The following is an 18,385-nucleotide window of genomic DNA, read 5'->3' as shown; positions in this document are numbered from 1 at the left end:
CGACGTGCGGACATCTTCGTCCGAAACGGCGTGTAACAGCCAGTGAAGCCCCAGCCTCACCTTCTGCTCCTGAGGGTCGATAACGAGGCAGCGGCGTCCCTTGACCTGGAGTTCTTTCAGATCAGTCATCCTCTTCGTCGCCTCCTGGCTGTTAAAGGTGACGGCCCACACATGGTTGATCTGGTAGGCGCCTAATGCAATTACGTCAGGAAGCAGTCGTTCCTTGTCCAGGGCATCCCGGAAATCTTCGACCTTGAAAGGCCTCACTCGAATATCACCGTGCAAAAACACTGTGTTCACAACAATACGTCCTGTTGGCAGATTCGGCAAGATGATCTCATAATCCTTGTCACTTTCATCTCTAATCCTGTTTCCGTGGCCACCAAGGACCGCCTCTGCTGCTCCGCGGGAGCCTATGATTCCTGCGTCCGACGCGTGCGAGTGCCGGCGAAAGAATACAAAGCCAAGATATCGCTCACAACTGCACAACTGCTTCGAGAAAAAGCACTATACAAATGTCATGTAGCGGAAGTAGTCGCCTAAGTGCATTTTGTTCGACATGTGTCACGATGAAAACGAGCCCATTCGGCAATTTGTAGGCACATTTGGGATACCATCAAACTACGTCCGAAAAGGCCGGAGTAGTGCACCATCGCCGCTAAAAAACACACAGGAACTTTAAAACAGCTCTAAAGATGGACAACTATGTCCGCCTAGTGGAAAGCATACGCATTTCCAGAGGCGTTCATCTATCAAACGGCAAAAGCTAGACAATGTGCTGTTGTCTGTGAGGCATTGTGAGACTATGGCGTCCGAGATAGCCAGCGTGCGGCGTGTATCTTGAAGGCCATGCAAATATTGCTTTAGATCAAATACCTGTATATACCATTTGCGCTCGCGCGCGCGTGTGTGACTGCAGATATTTGCAGTCCTGCAGTATTGCAGTTGCCATTTGACCGATCATAAGGCGATGTCTGTTGCGGTTGGCTGGAAGAGGTCTCCAGAAGAACAAGTCGAACAATTTCCAGATAGCTAACGGAAGATGGACGGCCGAATGTAATCGTTTACGAATACGAGTGTCACACCTACACGCAGTTCATAATACAGGACCATGGGAGTATATCACTGTACAACAGTTTTATGAAGGTGTTATAAAAGTGCTATTAAATAGATCGAAAACCTTTATCATTAGTACAGATACGTCACGCTTGCGTGCGTGTGTGTTTGTGGGCGCGTGCGTGTGTGCGTGTGTGTGTAACAAAACATATTATTAAGTTTGCACTTAGCGATTGAAGGGCGAACAAGGGGCAGGATTTCACTATCGCGTGCAACTCTTAAATGCGAAGCCTAAGGGTCCCCCAATTTTTGTTTTAAGCAAAGGCGCTTCTGCTTACGTTCTCTTCTAGAAGACAATTCGAGTTTCCACGTGGTAATGACTTCAATTACGCAATTCTTTTCAAGAAATGGGGCCTCGGTCAGTAAACAGCAGCAATAAGGGAAAGAAACAAGTTGAGTGTCGTAATGCGTTCCTTGAATGAAATTAATTGCAGGAGTATGGCAAGGTAACTGCATAAGTGGTATGGCTGAAACGTGGCGTGATTAATGCGGTATGCGTAGCCCGCAAATTGCCAAAGATTTAAGCTCGAAGTGGCGGCAACACTTTGAGGCGGGGCTTTCAACCGCAGCATTTGCATTTTTTGTGTATTTGTGGCGTTATAGTCATGTATCTGTGCTGAAATAGGTGAAACTAGTATGCAAAAAACAATAGCTTCGTTCCCACAAGCTTCATGCACGCAGAGAAGTGGAACATTTACAAACTATGATTTTCGACACTTTTCCCAAGTTTTTCAGATTTTTTTGCTTTCTCGCAAATTCATAGGGCAAAAACGCGAAAGTTATGTTCTTTTGTTGAATACGGGCTTTAAGTTAATTTCAGTTCTAGGCTCGTGTTACGTGGCCGATATCTTTTTTCAGCGTGTGAGCTTTTCAGCTTTTGAATATGTTAGACGAAGATTCTAACTTAGCCGCAGATTTTTTTTTTTAGTTTTTGTGCGACATATATATTCCGTATGATAAGGCTTGCATATGTCGAGTGAACACTTCAGTGATGCAGGAATCTATGCAAATATGAAATCTTACCACTCTCTTTGTCTTAGATAGTCGATGCGACCCTCTTTCCTGATCAGCTTCAATTCCACTTCCCATTTATTATTGAAGTCAAGCCAGATTTCACAGGACGCATGGTGTGCGTAAGTGGGGAAATTTCACGAATACCTTTTGTCTTTGTATCGTTAAAAGAAACGCCTGACGTTGCGCAAATGAAGTGTAACCATTAATAAACAGATAAATCATCACAAAAGCAAAAAAAACCAAATACAACAGTGCTTTTAATTGCAAGATTAGTAATGCGATATGCGTCAAATGAATGCACATGATTTTGGTCTGAAAATGCTACATCACACATGACTGTGCGGGAGGATTCTGGCAAACCACAAAGGAATCCTTGATCTGGGTTTACGGTACGAGTGTTCTCCATCCACTGATTGCGTCTGGGGTCAGAACAGTTGCCGAGCAATTTCGCAGGTATGCTTTCCTGCGATCGACAATCCAGGCATACCTGCCCAGAATCATACATGACGCTGCATCACCGATGGCATGCGTAGTTACGCCACCGGAAAGGTTGGTTGTGGCATGCGAAAAAGCCGGCAATCACAGGTGGGCCGGCGTGTGTAAGGCTGATTATAATACTAATTGTTGGCATTTAACATCCCAAAATTACCATATTTTGAGAAATACCGTAATGGAGGCCTCCGGAAATGTCATCACCTGGGTTTTTTTTTAGGAAGGAAGGAAAATAGAGGGAAATAAAGGCAAGGAGGTTAACCAGCCTATAGGCAGCCGGTTTGCTACCCTGTGCATGGGAGAGGGATGGGGGAGATGGGTTTTTTTTAGGTTGCAAGGAAACTTAAGCGCATGGTCCTCGAACATTTTCGGCTCAATCGAAAATGCAGCCACGAATAAATGCTGCAATCTTCGGGTCAGGCACCGAGTGTCTTAGCCGCTACAACAGCGTGGCGGAGTTCAATATTAGTTGTACGGCGACTAGTCAAAACAAACTTCATGCATGCCTTCAGGTGACCTGAAGGGTCAAGTTCACCTCGAGCTTAGCCGGTCTCGAATAAGCTAGAGATAAACTTTGTACTCAATATACAAAGAAATGAAGAAACAAAACTAAACAAGCCCACTCCTGAAGCCGTCTCACGGAATACCCTACAAACTGACGGCACGTCTGCGCCTGCGACAGCCTAAGCCACGCCAGGGAATGTTGAATAAGCATTAGGATACGCTACAAAGACTGCCATCGGGCCTCGCACAAGAAAAGCATAATACCGCAAAAACTTCAGACAGAACACTTGCTTCGGCTGACCGGAAAACCGAGGGCGCAGCCGATACGAATGACTGCTCCTTCATTGCCAGATTACAATGTCGAGTACAGAACTTCATTGTTCTGGAACTTTATTTCATTTCTTTGTATTTCGGGAAGAAACTCAAGTTCTTCACTGTTGCTCAGCACTCCCGTAAATTAATGCAGATCACGAACATGTACCAACAGAACTCTGCATTAAGCTGCTCAGAGCATGCGAAATATCTGTACCGCTATGTTGTAATAACCTTGCTGTGGAGACGTTCTTATAGCACCACGGCTACTTCATTCTTCTATGTTTTTTAGCGAAAAAAAAAGAAAAATGCTCTCCTCATGACAAAATGAACAAGTAAAGGCAAAAACACATAGCAAACCTAAACATGTGAAGAAAATTAACTCACTATGCACACTTTGCTTACTTACAGGAGCTCAATTTGCAATCCGGAACAGTCACGCGCATACATTTATATTCACGTTCTGAAAAACTAAGAGCTTAGACATTGCTGTTATACGTGTACTGCTATACACTGCCCCGTGGTCTCACCGTCGTCGTAGGAAGAATAGTAACAGTTGTAGTGCTCGTAGCAGGAGCAGTAGTCATAGTATTAGGGTATGTGTAGTTATAGTAGTAGTAATAGTAGTAGAAGTAGTAGTTGTAGCAGCAGCAGTAGTAGCAGTAGTCGGCGTCATGTAGGTCACAGAATACGAATGATGGTGGATATGGTAAAGAAATAAAGCGAGATGATGCTGATCCTTAATAAGTTCATGATGATGATGACGATTAGGATGATGATGGTGATGATGATGACTATGAAGATGATGACAGCACACGTGATCTCGTTAGCCAAACACAGGCACTCAAACCTTTACATTTTTGCTGCATAACGGTTCTTTCGGGATGCAACTGGCTGATTTTATTTATATAGTTTCCTTACACAAGATTTGATGGTGAATAGGTCACCGTGATAATTTGAGCTTCGTAGCTAGATTCAAACGGTACGCCGATGTGACACTGTAAGGATACTCAGGAGAGTGTTTGTTGCGGAAAGAATGCTCAATAAAAAAAGAAATAAATAGAAAAAGAGAGTTAGTCGTCTCCAGAACGCAAATGTCATCAGCGGCGACGTATGGATCGAAGTTGTAAGACGTGAATGCGTCGATGGTTCAATAACATTCACAGGGACAACACATTGATCGGCATTTCAGACGATTCGTGGCCAAAGGGAAACGCTACGGGCACGTTCGCAGAATCGAACAGCGTCTATATGCTTGCTGAAGTGACGGCGACATATCTTGTGTTGCGGGTTCGCGAGCACCTCGTATGCACTTTGCCTCTACATTAGTCAAGAAAGACGCGTCTATTTGCTGTATTGGCTCATTGGCCATGAATGACGTGCAGCAGTTGTATCAAAAGCGTAAATGAAAGTTCTAGAGGTGGCGACCGCACTTAGGTGAGCCTGTGTCCACCTGCATCGATTTGGCTGCACGTGACACAATCACTCCCGGTGTATAGAAAGAAGGCTTTCGTCTACCCCCTTGAGTTTATTATAAACTAATGAAGCAAAAATAGCTTACTCCTAGTAAACTGGGAAGTCGCGAAGTCAGGGACAGTCGCGCGACACTCAATTAGCAAAAAGAAGATTACTATACCGAATATTTGGTTACGAAACGAGAACACACTACTGATTGAGGAAATGAAAAAAAATTCATGCGACTGTATAGAGGTTCAAATATTCGTGAAAAGGTCATGCGCAACTGAGCAATATTGATATGTGAAAAGCGTGAACATAGGGGCTTGTTTTCTGTGTTAGGCACAATATTAGTTAGAACCGACACTGATGCCACGGAAGATATGAGAAACGTTATAATAATAATATGAGTGGTTTTATGCCAGAAAGAAAGCATATCAATATCATAAATGCTGCAGAAGGACGGCTCCGAAAATTTCGACCATCTGGTATTCTTTAACGCCCACTTACCTCACACGGTACACGGGCATCTACCATTACCCCTCCATGGAAATGTGACCGCCACGACCGGAATCGAACCCACGACTTTCACGTCAGCTGCCGAGGGCCCTGGTCTACCGAGACCTACTTATATAGTGGATGTTATTGGAAGTGATTCTAACGTAAATGTGACGGAAGCAAGGTGGACGAAAAAGTATCCTGCCGGCAGCATGGACTTGGCCTGTGACCTTCGAATAACGCGTCCAATCTAGATAGGATGATAGCCATCGTCGGATACACTTCAATGGGTGCATATAGAGGTCTATGTGACACTTCCGCGTTTATTGGAATGGAATGAAAAAAACTTTATTTCAGTCCTGCAGGACGCGCTTAGCGCGTAGCGGGCGTCTCGCACGTAGGGACCCACAGAGAGCACCTGGCGGCTGCTTCGTGCGCCTGCTGGACGGCCCATTGCTGGTTGGCGAGAAGTGAGATCCTGAGGGACTTCTCCCACTTGTTTGAGGTAGAGATGAGAGGAGTTGTTTTACACTCCCAGAGCATGTGTGCGAGTGTCGCTGTGTGTCCACATAATGGGCATGTGTCGCTGGGGTATGCATCAGGATAATAAACGTGGAGCGTGGCAAGGTTTGGGTGCGTGCGTGTCTGTAATAGGCGTAGGGTTAACGCCTGCGGCCTATTAAGTTTCGGATGGGGGGGGGGGGGGTGTGGAAAAATGCGGCGTTCCAGGTAAAAGTGCTTTGTTATTTCATTGTACGTAATTGGTGCATCCCGATTGGTATCTAACCCAGCAAGATGGGGTTGCCCTGTGGCGGTGCGGTCAGTAAGTGGTCGCGCTGCATCATGGGCGATCTCATTGAGGTTGGATAGGGCACCCGGAACCTGGCCTAGATGGGCGGGGAACAAGATGTGCGCGTTTAATCGTTCGGTATATTTCTCTATCGTTGCTCATCTAAGTCCCCGTACTGTAACTTCCTCGTCATCATTTTTCTATCGCACTGCCAAAGACTATAACGGCCTTTCCCTCCACATCGCTTTCATAGCCACCTCCCCTGACTTCATGGAAGAAAGAACAAGCTTGTTTCGTAGACAAATAGTGTAATTTTCAATTTATTTTCCACCTTTATGTGAAAGCCCTTTACGAGTTCCTTAACCCTGTCGGCCCTGGCGGTGTCGATTGACACCACCGCACAATATTTTCCCCTGTTATCTCGGAAACGTAACCAATACTGCTCATTCTTAGAGAATAATTCTTTAATGAACCCAATTACAATTGACATCAATATTGCAATATGTTTGTGGAGGTAGCAGCCACAAAGAAGAAGAAGCGCGAGCGAAGTCTTCGTTGAAGCCGAGTCGCGTATGGTGAGGTGAGTAAGCGCCATTTTCGGGACAACGTCACGAAGCTGTTTCAGTGGGTATTTGGCTGACATGTAAGGCGTTCTTTCCCATTTTGTGCACACTATTTATGTGCAGAGAAAAAAGCAATTTCCAAATACTGAGGCCTGGTAGCCTAGTTTGATGCCACGTTAATAATTCAAAAGTCCTTGCACCACTGGCTAATTTTTTTGTTTGTGGCCTCCTGAGGTCCTATTTAGAAAAAAAAACATGCCCAATCATGTATCCAACCAAAATAAAAAAATCCAGAGCTGAAAAGGTTAAGGTAAATAAATGATATGAAATTCTACGAAAGTTTCTAGTCTCGTGTGTTGCAATCGAACAGATAGAGTGAATACATTAGAGCAAATTATTCTGGCAGCAGTGTTACTGCTTCAAATTCAGCCATGTAGCCTCACCGCATAAAATCAATCAATACATCCATCAATAACTTTTTTTTTATTTTCACAAGAAAAAAAAAACGCGAGACAGGACCAAGAGCTAATGCAGCTTAAGGAGGGTTCTGCCGCTTGATATTTGGCTGCAGATATCGTATTAATGTATCGTGCAAACGCAACACTTAAAACAAGATATGCTTGAGCAAACTACACTTCAAATCAAAAGCAAAAAAATTACGTATGCATGCATATTTATACATGAACAAATAAAATATATATTTATGAATATGTATATACAGTTATTGTGCAATGATATCAAACTTCTCTTACTGTCTTTGTTAACCACATGAGCTCCACAAAAAATTTCCTCGCCTATCCATCCCTTCAGAATGAAAATAACCAAGCGCTTGTTCTTCACAACGTCTTTTTTTTCCTTGATAGGCATTTTTTACAACACTCAAGCTTTATTATTGGGTCAAAGCTTAATGACCCTGCGCTGCGTCCTTCGAGGTCCACTTATTCAAGCGTTCTTCCAGCGAAACTCAGTTTCTGCTGGAGTGCTTGGTTGTCGATATCGACAAGTCACTTTCATATAATGGAGCCCTCTTTGAATTAGCTTGCCGTGATTCAAGCCGACACGGGAGAAATGACCTGTTTCCAAACACTCTCGACCCTCAGCCTCCAACTACCCCTGCCGTGTACTTTCCCGCCGCAACGCTTCGCTACGTTTCGTTGATCTGCGAAAAAGTGAGGCACCGGTTTTGTGCGGGAGATGCCAATCTAAATCACTTGAGCCCCATACGACTTTGCACAGTTTATCAATATAGGCGACCTTATCGTTCAGAGTCCGTTCGACGCCTGTAACAAGAAGCGTAAAGCTTGCGGCGGCAGTTCCTTTTCACAGACTTAGTAGCTGTCCCAGGATATAGGCTAACGTGCTATCAATGAAATCCCCTTGGCTGTCACCGTCTCTATGTGCGTCGTGTGTCACTTGCCGAGACAGCCGCGCGAAGAACGTCATCCCTAAGTGGGAGCTGTTTTCCGTAGGCTAATTGAATCTCAGATCATGTGAACAGCCGTGGAGGCACTGAAACAAAGGCGGCAGATATCGTCTCTCGCTTTTTATAGCAGATTGAAATCTCAAGATGGGTGAAATAGGTACAAAATCATTGCCTGTCTTCCTAAAGTGGTGTGCTAAAACACCTAAATCAGATATTAGGTTCCACTGCTCTCTCACGGTGGACATTTTCGAAATAAGCGGCAAGGAAAGAGTAACTGAGATGGTACAATGTTTCTGTTTTGTTTTACCGCACGTGACTCAACGCTGCTTTCCTGTTCTTGATCCAAAGACGTGTACCCCAACCACCGGTCCCCCTCTCCCTTTTCTTCTCTAATCTACAGTCGGGCATCTTTTTGTTTCTTAGCAATCGTATTTCACCATTACGGTGTGTCACAAAGCTGATAACAGAGACGAAACACAGCGTATATGTTGGGTTGACACTAAACAAGCGAAAGCAACAGGAACATAGTAAACAACGCAACAATACGCTAATATAACCACCGTGACCTACGCTTCTCATACTGTTTCCTGGCTTCACCTGGTGCTTCAAGACACGAAGCACAGCCGTCATCACGGCTTGTCGGGAAATAGAAGATCGTAAATTCCACTTATGGCTATTACACTCCATGCAATTTTCCGACTGTGGTGACAGCTACCGCGTTTTCGCACTTATAACGCCAGGCCAAGCTTCGCTCCTCATTCACATCCTTCAGGTTTGTTACCTTCGGCACAACCTACAAGTATTAAATCAGCGTAAATTAGGTTTTCAGATTACGCCTGTGCTTTCGTTTTCATTGTTATTTCAGTTTCAGGCTGTGGCGGGGTCATGTAAAGAAATATTTTAGTAATAAACAGCACGTTTTCAAACACGTGTTAATCTCGATGATTTCCGTAACGGTCACACTCAAGTTCTTATTTATTTTTCAAATATGACAAACTCTCCTTGGTATACATCAAGGTTGAAATCATGAAATAGGATTACGCATTCGAACAAAAAAATTGATTTCTGCGAAGAGTGTAAAAATACACCCGCCTTTACACAAGAAAGTAAGATCATGCGTGAAAGAAAATACTACAGTGTTCACGATATTCCCACAATTAGCTGCGCCCGCTACACTTTGCGTACTATAGAGGTAATCGCTTAATTTAAAACGATAGCCTCAAGTGCTTCATCAAACGCGAGACTTACCCACACCACGCCTCGGCCACTTTAACACGAAAGATGAAAATAAATTATCATAGTCTGATGATATCGTCATATGAGGTAGTCAGGACATTAGAGATGACTGAAATTGTGAGCTTCTTATTACGTCATGACGACATCACAGATACTTCGCGCCACGTAACCTCACAAGATGACGACATGATCGCATGATACCGTAGCTTGGTCAGATGTGAGTTTGCTCACAGTGGCAGTGCAAAACCAGATGAGGTGCCTTCGATCTTGGAGGCAATAAAAATCCATGTCATGTGTCTTAGACCTCGGAGGCAGCTGAAATCCAGGTTGGGTGCCACGTATGTATGTGCAGGTAGGGACAACACCCCTGAACGAAATTGTCGTGACAGCCTTCGTAATATGGCAGCTGAGATCACGTTGAAAAGCGTATGTTTCAGGTACATCTACGCAAATCACACCAACCTGCATAATCCACATAAGATACGGACCGAAAAAAAACACTTTAAAAGTAACAAAGACATTCCCGCATGTATACGGGGACTTTGTTCACAAATTTTTCAAAAAGGACCTCGTACGGTAGCCGATACGTCTGTGTTAGTTTAAAGTGTTTTTTGGTTTGCGTCTTGCTTTTACCTTTTTGACCATGATTACTCCCAACTAGAAGAGATTCGTCAAACTCTTCACTTCATATTCTAAGCAGTTCATTCACATATGTGTTTGCCCAGAATACTTCAAAGCCCTAGCGCTACAGATATGGTCACCTATTCACTTATGCTTAGAGGAAAGTACACACAACAGTGGGCATATAACAAGACCATAAACATAAGCTGCATTTCAGGCATGTATATCATAAAAATGAATATCTTCATGCACTGGTTATGAAACATATACGACGGCTCATGTCTTATGTTCAATGTTACATAAAAGAAGCATCATAGCTCGATATTTGGGGGGAAGGGGGAGCGCTTACTGCTCGCCGCGAGCTAGTGCACTGTCTGCCTCAAAGGGAACTCCAGTCTGCTTACGCCAACACGAAACCCTGCGGAGCCGAACACGAAATGCTTTTATACGCAACCAAAATCCAGCGGCCTGCATGACGTTGAACTAAGCTGGTGGACTGTATATAGAATCCACTAGGAGCTTCCGAGGGGGCTAGCTTTCTTATATAGTTTTTATTACCATGTTATGACGGTGGGGGGTTACAGTTCCGATATGTGGAACTCGTTAACGCACCCAGAAAACTTTCGTTCCCTGGAGCAGAGCTACTTCATTTATTGTATCTTATTTCGGCATACTTCTCTCAAGTTCACTCACAAGGAGGTCAAGGAACTGAATGGCACAAGGAGAAACGCGTTAAGAAAATTCGCAACTCATATCAATTCCAACGCAGTATTCTTGACTTCAAAACATTTGTATAGGAAACACCCAGGAACACTAACAAGCTATGTAGTTTCAGTAAAATGTGTATTAAAATCGACCTCACACTCACTCAAAGTATTTCTTCGCCCCACATCGTTCGGTAATTTATTCACAGTTCAGGAGTATCTCGAAAAAAGAAAAAACAACGTAATAAGTCCATTCAAGCCATTACTAGTTGTATGAATGTACACGGCCGGACTCGACTCCTTCTCCGGCGCTCCCCTTAAGGAGCGTGCGGAAGGAGCGCCGAGTAAGGCCGTGGAATGTACTGCGCGTTAGTCTCTTGAAGTTGTTGTGGAAGCGCGAAAGATTATCATCCTTGTTTATTTTCACCTCTGCATGTAATAAGTTGAGAAGCAGTTTCAGTCGCGCTGTCAGCCTTCTTAATACTTTCATTATTTCAGTTACCGGATCCAATTTTTAATATTAGGGGCACGTGGAGTGAGCTAGCCGACAATCTTTGAATTTGTTGAGGTCCACTTATTAAACTCTTTTGGTGGGGGCTTCCCAAACTGCTAGCGGATTCTGATCCTGGGAGCATATACGTGTGGTAAGTAAGAAGCTTGGCATCTTTCGTTTCTCGGCCTGATTTCCGTCTCAAGACGCAAAACTTTTTTCTATACTGACTGACAAATGTTTTGGACATGTGAACGCAAGCTGAATTTATCTGCTGTATTTACACCCAAGTATTTAGAACTCTATACCTTCACCCGCACATTATCACTAATGTCATATCCAAACAAAACCTTATTCTTCACTTTTGTCGTATGTGTATAGGTGGAATTTTAAGCTTAATTTTCATACCCAATTTAGAAGAAAAGAAGCTTTAGAATTTTGTGCACTGATTTATTTGAAAAAATATTTTCTCTGCACGACACCGGACAACAGATCTAGAAATCATCTGGAATAGCTGACCTCTTACAGGTGTCCGGGCAAAAGAAAACGCGCTGGCCCTAATACAAATCATGAAGGGTCACCCAAATACACCTCTCAGTCTTCCGCCACAGTGTCGTCTATTCTGGCTGCTTTTTGGCGATTGCTCAAATAATTTACAATTCCGTTGAGAACATTGTCATTTATACCCACACTGCAAAGCTTCAAAAGAAGTTTACGCTGTGAAACTGCGTCGAAGGCTTTTGAAAAATAACGAAAGCCCGACACCCACTTCTGCGGCGACGTGAAGTTACTCCACTCGCAGGTGCCTTTTAAGCCTTACATGATGTAGCATCTTTAGAAGGCACCAAATGATGATTTAGTGGCACAGAACACACCTAGGACAATTCACGGGGTCAAAAAAACAAACAACAAAAGACTTGGAAATAAACTTTGTCGGTCATTGTATACGAGGCGTGTAGTCAGAAGGAGTAAGGTGTAAAGGTCAAAACCCTTGAACTTACTCAGTTTGGCGCGATATATGAACACACGCACACAAACGCACGCCGGAAAAACATACATAAAATATTGTTGAATTAACCTCCAGCTCCCCTACCCAGTAAAATACTTCCTGTTACGCTACTGCAGCACACGTTAACGCGGGGCACGTTGTTACACTAAGAGATGGTCCTCGCTACTCAGACGAAGTTCGGTCAGATGAACTGGTCATAGCTACTCCGATCGATCACGCGTGCTATGTAACACGGAACTGTCACTTATGTTGCGGCTAGATAGATAGATAGATAGATAGATAGATAGATAGATAGATAGATAGATAGATAGATAGATAGATAGATAGATAGATAGATAGATAGATAGATAGATAGATAGATAGATAGATACCTTCAAAGTCGCCGAAGTTTGCTAAAAAATGGTTCGCATTTAAAAGTAGTCGACGATATAGCGTACTTGGTACACTACTATGGGAGAACATAAAGCCCGCCCATGGGTCACACCAAGAACCGCGATGAATAATTTTCAGGACTTGATACTTTATTATGGGAGAGCATAACGCCGTCTTTGCCATTCCAACTGCTTTAAGAGATGCGCCCCTGAAACACAAAATGAACGTTCATGCTCACAGCCAAGATCTCATGTTGTTGCGCAACGTTGGCGAGCTGTGCAAGCTGGTTTTAAAGTTGATTGCGTTCATAAATGTTAATGCGCTATCGCACGCAGAGGCAGTTCGTGTGTGCGCACAATGCTTTTATTTTCCTATCTACTTATCGCCAACAAGAGTCCTGCGTTCCACTTAGATGCGAAGAGCATTCGGGTCTTGATGGCTGCACAGTGGCTAGTACCGTCTTCCCGTAAAACGGTGCCGCTGTTTTTTTTTACGGCGTCTCTAGATTGCCATCTCTAAGGCGCACTCAAGGCACACAACACGCTAAGCTGCAGTACTAAATTGTGCTGCAAAGGCAGCGTGATGGCTGTGTCTATCTTGTGTAGTAACTTTGTGACGCGAACAAAAACAAAGTCAATAAAGAAAATAAATGTTAAGCGAAAGGAAGCAGACCGACATGTGTATGCTGTTCATTGGTTCTCTAATAAAGTAGCAAATTGGGCGAGCTGGAATATACTCCTCATGAACCGAGGAAGGAAAACGAGAGAACGCGAGAAAAGACAGTGATGATAACCAGTTTGGCATAAGTGGTGTGCTACCCTGCACAGGTTAAACTGATAGGAGAGATTGAAAGAAGGGTCAGGAATTCGAGAAAATGAAAGAAAATGAACAAATAAAGAAAGCAAGAACAAATAAATAAATAAATAAATAAATAAACGAAAGAAGACATGTGAACACACACACACAACGCCATGGCACAGAGCGAGAGCCGTGTGCTGCATCATTAAGAGCCTGTTGCCGCTCGTGCAACTCTGCCCTCCTTAATGTTTTAGTGATGCCTCGGTTGCTTGGATTGTTGATAGCTTATCGGGATAACACTAGAGAACCAGCACAGAAAGACATGGGAGTACACGAATGTACATGAAAGTGGCGCTTCAAGACAACTGAAATCTTAAAGAAACATTATCAAATTGCTAAACTCAGAAGGAACCAGTGAACAGCAGGATTGCAACGCCTTTAAAACAATATTTCTTTTTAAACAAGGAACAAAAAGAAACTGTCATTTGTCATGATCACTGAAAATCACGCAGCAACACTTACAACAAATGCTTAGTTCATCCCTTATGCATTCACCTAAGACGACATCGAAGCGTAAGCCCTTTTTTTTGTTCGCTTGATGTATTCATTCTACCCCACCTCCATTCTAAAGCTTTCTACACCTAATGCGATTTCGCATGGCCTCAGTGATTGGAGATATTGCAAGCTTTTCGCCCCTAATCTGGTTTTTAATTGCCTCTGTGATCTACTCCCCTTTGACCGAGGAATGGTTTGACGTTGTGACATCCCCACGCGACGCCTTATGTCAATTAACAGTGACGTTATGATGCCATCGTGATGGCGTTACAAACTGCGTTGATCAGTGACGTCACCATAACACCGTATGGGGACGTAAACACAAAGTGGGGAATTCTTGCATTGCTCGCTTTGACGCTGACGGCGCCGATGCTGGCAGAACATTTTTGCATTTGCTTAGACATCGCGGGATTTCGCGTTCAAAACGAAGCAGTTTCATGAACACGCCCCGAATTCTAGAAGCAAATGCAGCGCTGACCATCGTGAAAGCAAAAACCTAATGGCAATAAGGCGCTCCTAGTTTCAAATATATGGTGGAGCCTTTCTACTGAATCTACGCCAATGTAACTGAGCTGCTCTCTGAACCGCCACGGTGGTCTAGTGGCTAAGGTACTTGGCTGCTGTGCCACAGGTCACGGGATCGAATCCCGGCTGCATCGGTTGCATTTCCGATGGAGGTAGAAATGTTGTAGGCCCGTTTGCTCAGATTTGGGTGCACGTTAAAGAACGCCAGGCTGTCGAAATTTCCGGAACCGTCCACTACATCGTCTCTCATAATCATATTGTGGTTTTGAGACGTTGAATCCCACACATCAACAAATATCAATCTGATCTGCTCTCTGCCAAACATGATGTGTAAACCGATCACTTTTTACGATTGCCAAGAAATCCACAGAAAAATTGATACAGTCTTGATAACAAGCCTTGCTAACAGTTCGTCTCTTTAAAGTTGGCTGCATTTTCTTTTTCGATGTCAAATTCGTGAAAATTAGATGCCAGTCTAAAAAAAAGTAGCAAGAGTTTTTTCAGTGTCCAAAACTTGGAGCAGAACACAGAGATCTTTGAATGTTCGCCTTTATCGAGTCAAGCTCGCTTCTTTATATGAAATGATGGAATGCCTCAGCTTTTACCTGAAGTTATAGATGAAAGACGTTTCGTTTTTCTTAAGAGCATCTTTTCAGAAACGGGTAGTTGTACGTGAAACAAATGGGAGAATGAAATGAAACAGGCAGGCAATCAAAGACCACACTATTTTGTGAAACTTTGTAGTTAATAAAGTGCGAAAATTATGCACTCTCTTAAGACAGGGCTTGCTTTGTCAATTACTATATCTAATTTGCCGTACAAGTGTATTACGTAGGGTCCCCTTCCGTTGTGATCGGCAAGTGATCGTTGGCGTCGGTGGCTTGCTTCAGTGTGAACACGAGTGGTACTTAAAAAAAGACATGACAAATTGACGACGTCATGGTGAAATGGCACGTTGCAAACATTATTTGACCAAGTAATGACGTCACCTAATGCGACGTAACATGATGGAACCATCGCATGCCATTGTCCCTTAGTCAAAACTAAGCTGAATACGGAGGCACTCGCGAATACTCACGGAGGACAGAACACTTACACTACCCTCGATTTCGGAGGCTATGCTGTAGTCAAGCGATGGCGCACAGAGCTCGCGTTTAGCCTCCCACACTCTTTTTACTGTTCACATTTTTTTGATACCATGCGATACAGATAGCAAAATTAAAGACATTTGTTCAGAGTGGCCTACCCGGCTGCAACTTTAGACCAATTAAAGACGCCTCTTCTAGCTCAAAAGGAATTTCTGCTTGCGCCATTGCGCAGAGGCTGTGGAAGTGCGCTGGATACGGAAATAAATTGCAGAGAGGACAAGGTCAATACTATCGACATACAAAGAAAAAGAGATAAAAATGAACTTCGTTCGAGCAAGGGATCGTGTAACCTTTTACATCTCCTCAAACTTCCATCTCCTGAACTCTGTCAAAGTTGTTAGTCAATAGCGAGCATTCACTTAGTTTGAGTGTTCTTGTAGCGAGACCCTTTCAACTACTTTCAGAGCATGACAAAATCTCTTACATTTATGCGTATATGCTTTCACTAAAGCTTCAACTCTTGCCGTTCCATGATCCGCCGGCTTCTTTAGTGACTTCTGCCTATCAGCTGGCATTAAATATGCCGCGACGCACATACAGGTGCTTTTGAGAGAAAACACATACAGGTGCTTTTGAGAGATCACGGAAACTTCATCATGCATGTAACGACGGCTTCGGAGTTTCATTTGAATACCACTATGGCATGATACAAAAACCTAACTACATCGTTTACTTCACCACGAAATCACAGATAACGAACACATTTCACTTCAGTGCCATATAGATAACTCAATCGTTTATCATGAAAAATAAATACGCGATATATCTGCAGAAATAGCTTTTTTGTCACTTTTTTGAAAAAGTCATATATTTCAAACATTAGATGTGCCACTCAAATCGTACTTTCTTTCACCCCTCTCCCCCATTGATAAATTTTAGATAGATAACTGTTTTCATTTGCTCAAAAACTGGCGTAACTAATGCCAGTGGGATACATTCCCTAGTACAGAAATGGCGGCAAAAAGATGGTGAGGCGAGTACAGAAGGCGAGGAAGGCTTCATCTATAAATCGGTGGGAACGTCATTCTTGATAAGATTTTTACTTAATGCTAAATGGTTTAGAATTTAAGACATCAAAGCACGTAAAGGTATTGAAAGTATTATGAGTTACTCTAGGCTCTTTCTTTTGCTTTATTTTTCAGCTTCACGTGACTGCTACACCCACGAAAACTGAAGCTCATTCGTTCTCTCCTGTGTCCGTGATAGAGACATAAATTTTTCGCAACTTCTACAGGAAACACCCTTGAAGCACAATTTTCAAATGACACTTGCTTTTGCAAACCGTGACCAGAGACTATGACAAAAAACACACACACGGCTGATTCTTCTGTCGTAGGAACCGGTAGTCGGTATAAAACGATATCAAAGCTACCGGCTCTAGATAGGTTGTTGAGCGTGTATTAGGCATTGTTTCGCCGTGTGGCACTGGAAGAATGAATGCTACAGTAATAAATTTTAATGCCATGCGAAGAGCGGCAAGCAGCTGGAAACTTGCTGCGTGCACCTAAAGGAGAAGGTGGGCACCAAGTGAGCATAGACTGCACGAGCGCGATAGAGGGAATCGAGCGAATGTGTCTTATTTGAGTATGTGTTTTTTATTCTATAGTTTGATTTATTCATTTATTTGCTATTTTTTATTTATGTCATATCTACAGCACGTCATAGAATTGCAGTGTATGGAAGAATGGAATGGAATGAAAAAACTTAATTTCAGCCCTGCAGAACGCGCTTAGCGCGTAGCGGGTGTCTCCCACGTAGGGACCGACAGGGAGTACCTGGCGGCCGCTTCGTGGGCCTGCTGGACGGCCCATCGCTGGTCGGCGAGAAGTGAGCTCCTGAGGGACCTCTCCCACTTGCTTGAGGTAGAGTCGAGAGGAGTTGTTCTACACTCCCTGACTATGTGTGCGAGTGTCGCTGTGTGTCCACATGATGGGCATGTGTCGCTGGGGTATGCATCGGGATAAAAAACGTGAAGCGTGGCAAGGTTTGGGTACGTGTGTGTCTGTAATAGGCGTAGGGTTAATGCCTGTGGTCGGTTAAGTTTCGGATGTGGGAGTGGAAAAATGCGGCGTTCAAGGTAAAAGTGCTTTGTTATGTCATTGTACGTAATTGGTGCATCACGATTGGTATCTAACCCCACAAGATGGGGTTGCCCTGTGGCAGTGTGGTCGGTAAGTGCGCGCGCTGCGTCATGGGCGATCTCGTTGAGGTTGGATAGGGAACCCGGCACCTGGCCGAGATGGGCGGGGAACCAGATGACAGTGTGGTGCTTCAAGGCACTCGGGTCCGCTCTGCGCAGGATACGTAACGCTTCGTCGAAGATGACTCCGCGTTCGAAGGCTTTGATGGCTGGTCTGGGGTCACTGTAGATGAGTTCCAAATACATTTAAAACATACAATTTAGTAGCAAGCTCTAGCAGCCTTCTGAACGATCAATCTTGTGTAACTGTGCTATTACCACACCATTTGAAAAAAAAAAAAGAAACACTCTGCTTGTACTTGACAGATACAAAAGAAACTTTGCGGCCGTCGATTCGTGGGGCGATGAAATCTTATAGGGATTCTAAGTTTGAAGGACACTTCATAAACAGAAAAGCCTAATCAGCTGCAAACACCTCTGCCCTTTGAGGTGAGGCCTACCAGAATTAAAGGTGATGCACGCTTCTCCCTGCTTTCATGGTTCGACACGAATCATGCAAGCAGGGGCGCGAATGCTGTAGCAGGAAAGAAAGTGTTAACGTTTTATCAGCGTTGGCTGTA

This window comes from Rhipicephalus microplus, chromosome 6 (genome assembly GCF_043290135.1).
Source record: "Rhipicephalus microplus isolate Deutch F79 chromosome 6, USDA_Rmic, whole genome shotgun sequence".
Lineage (NCBI taxonomy): Eukaryota > Metazoa > Arthropoda > Arachnida > Ixodida > Ixodidae > Rhipicephalus > Rhipicephalus microplus.
The sequence above is the reverse complement of the archived record's forward strand: the minus strand, read 5'-3'. Positions refer to the sequence as shown.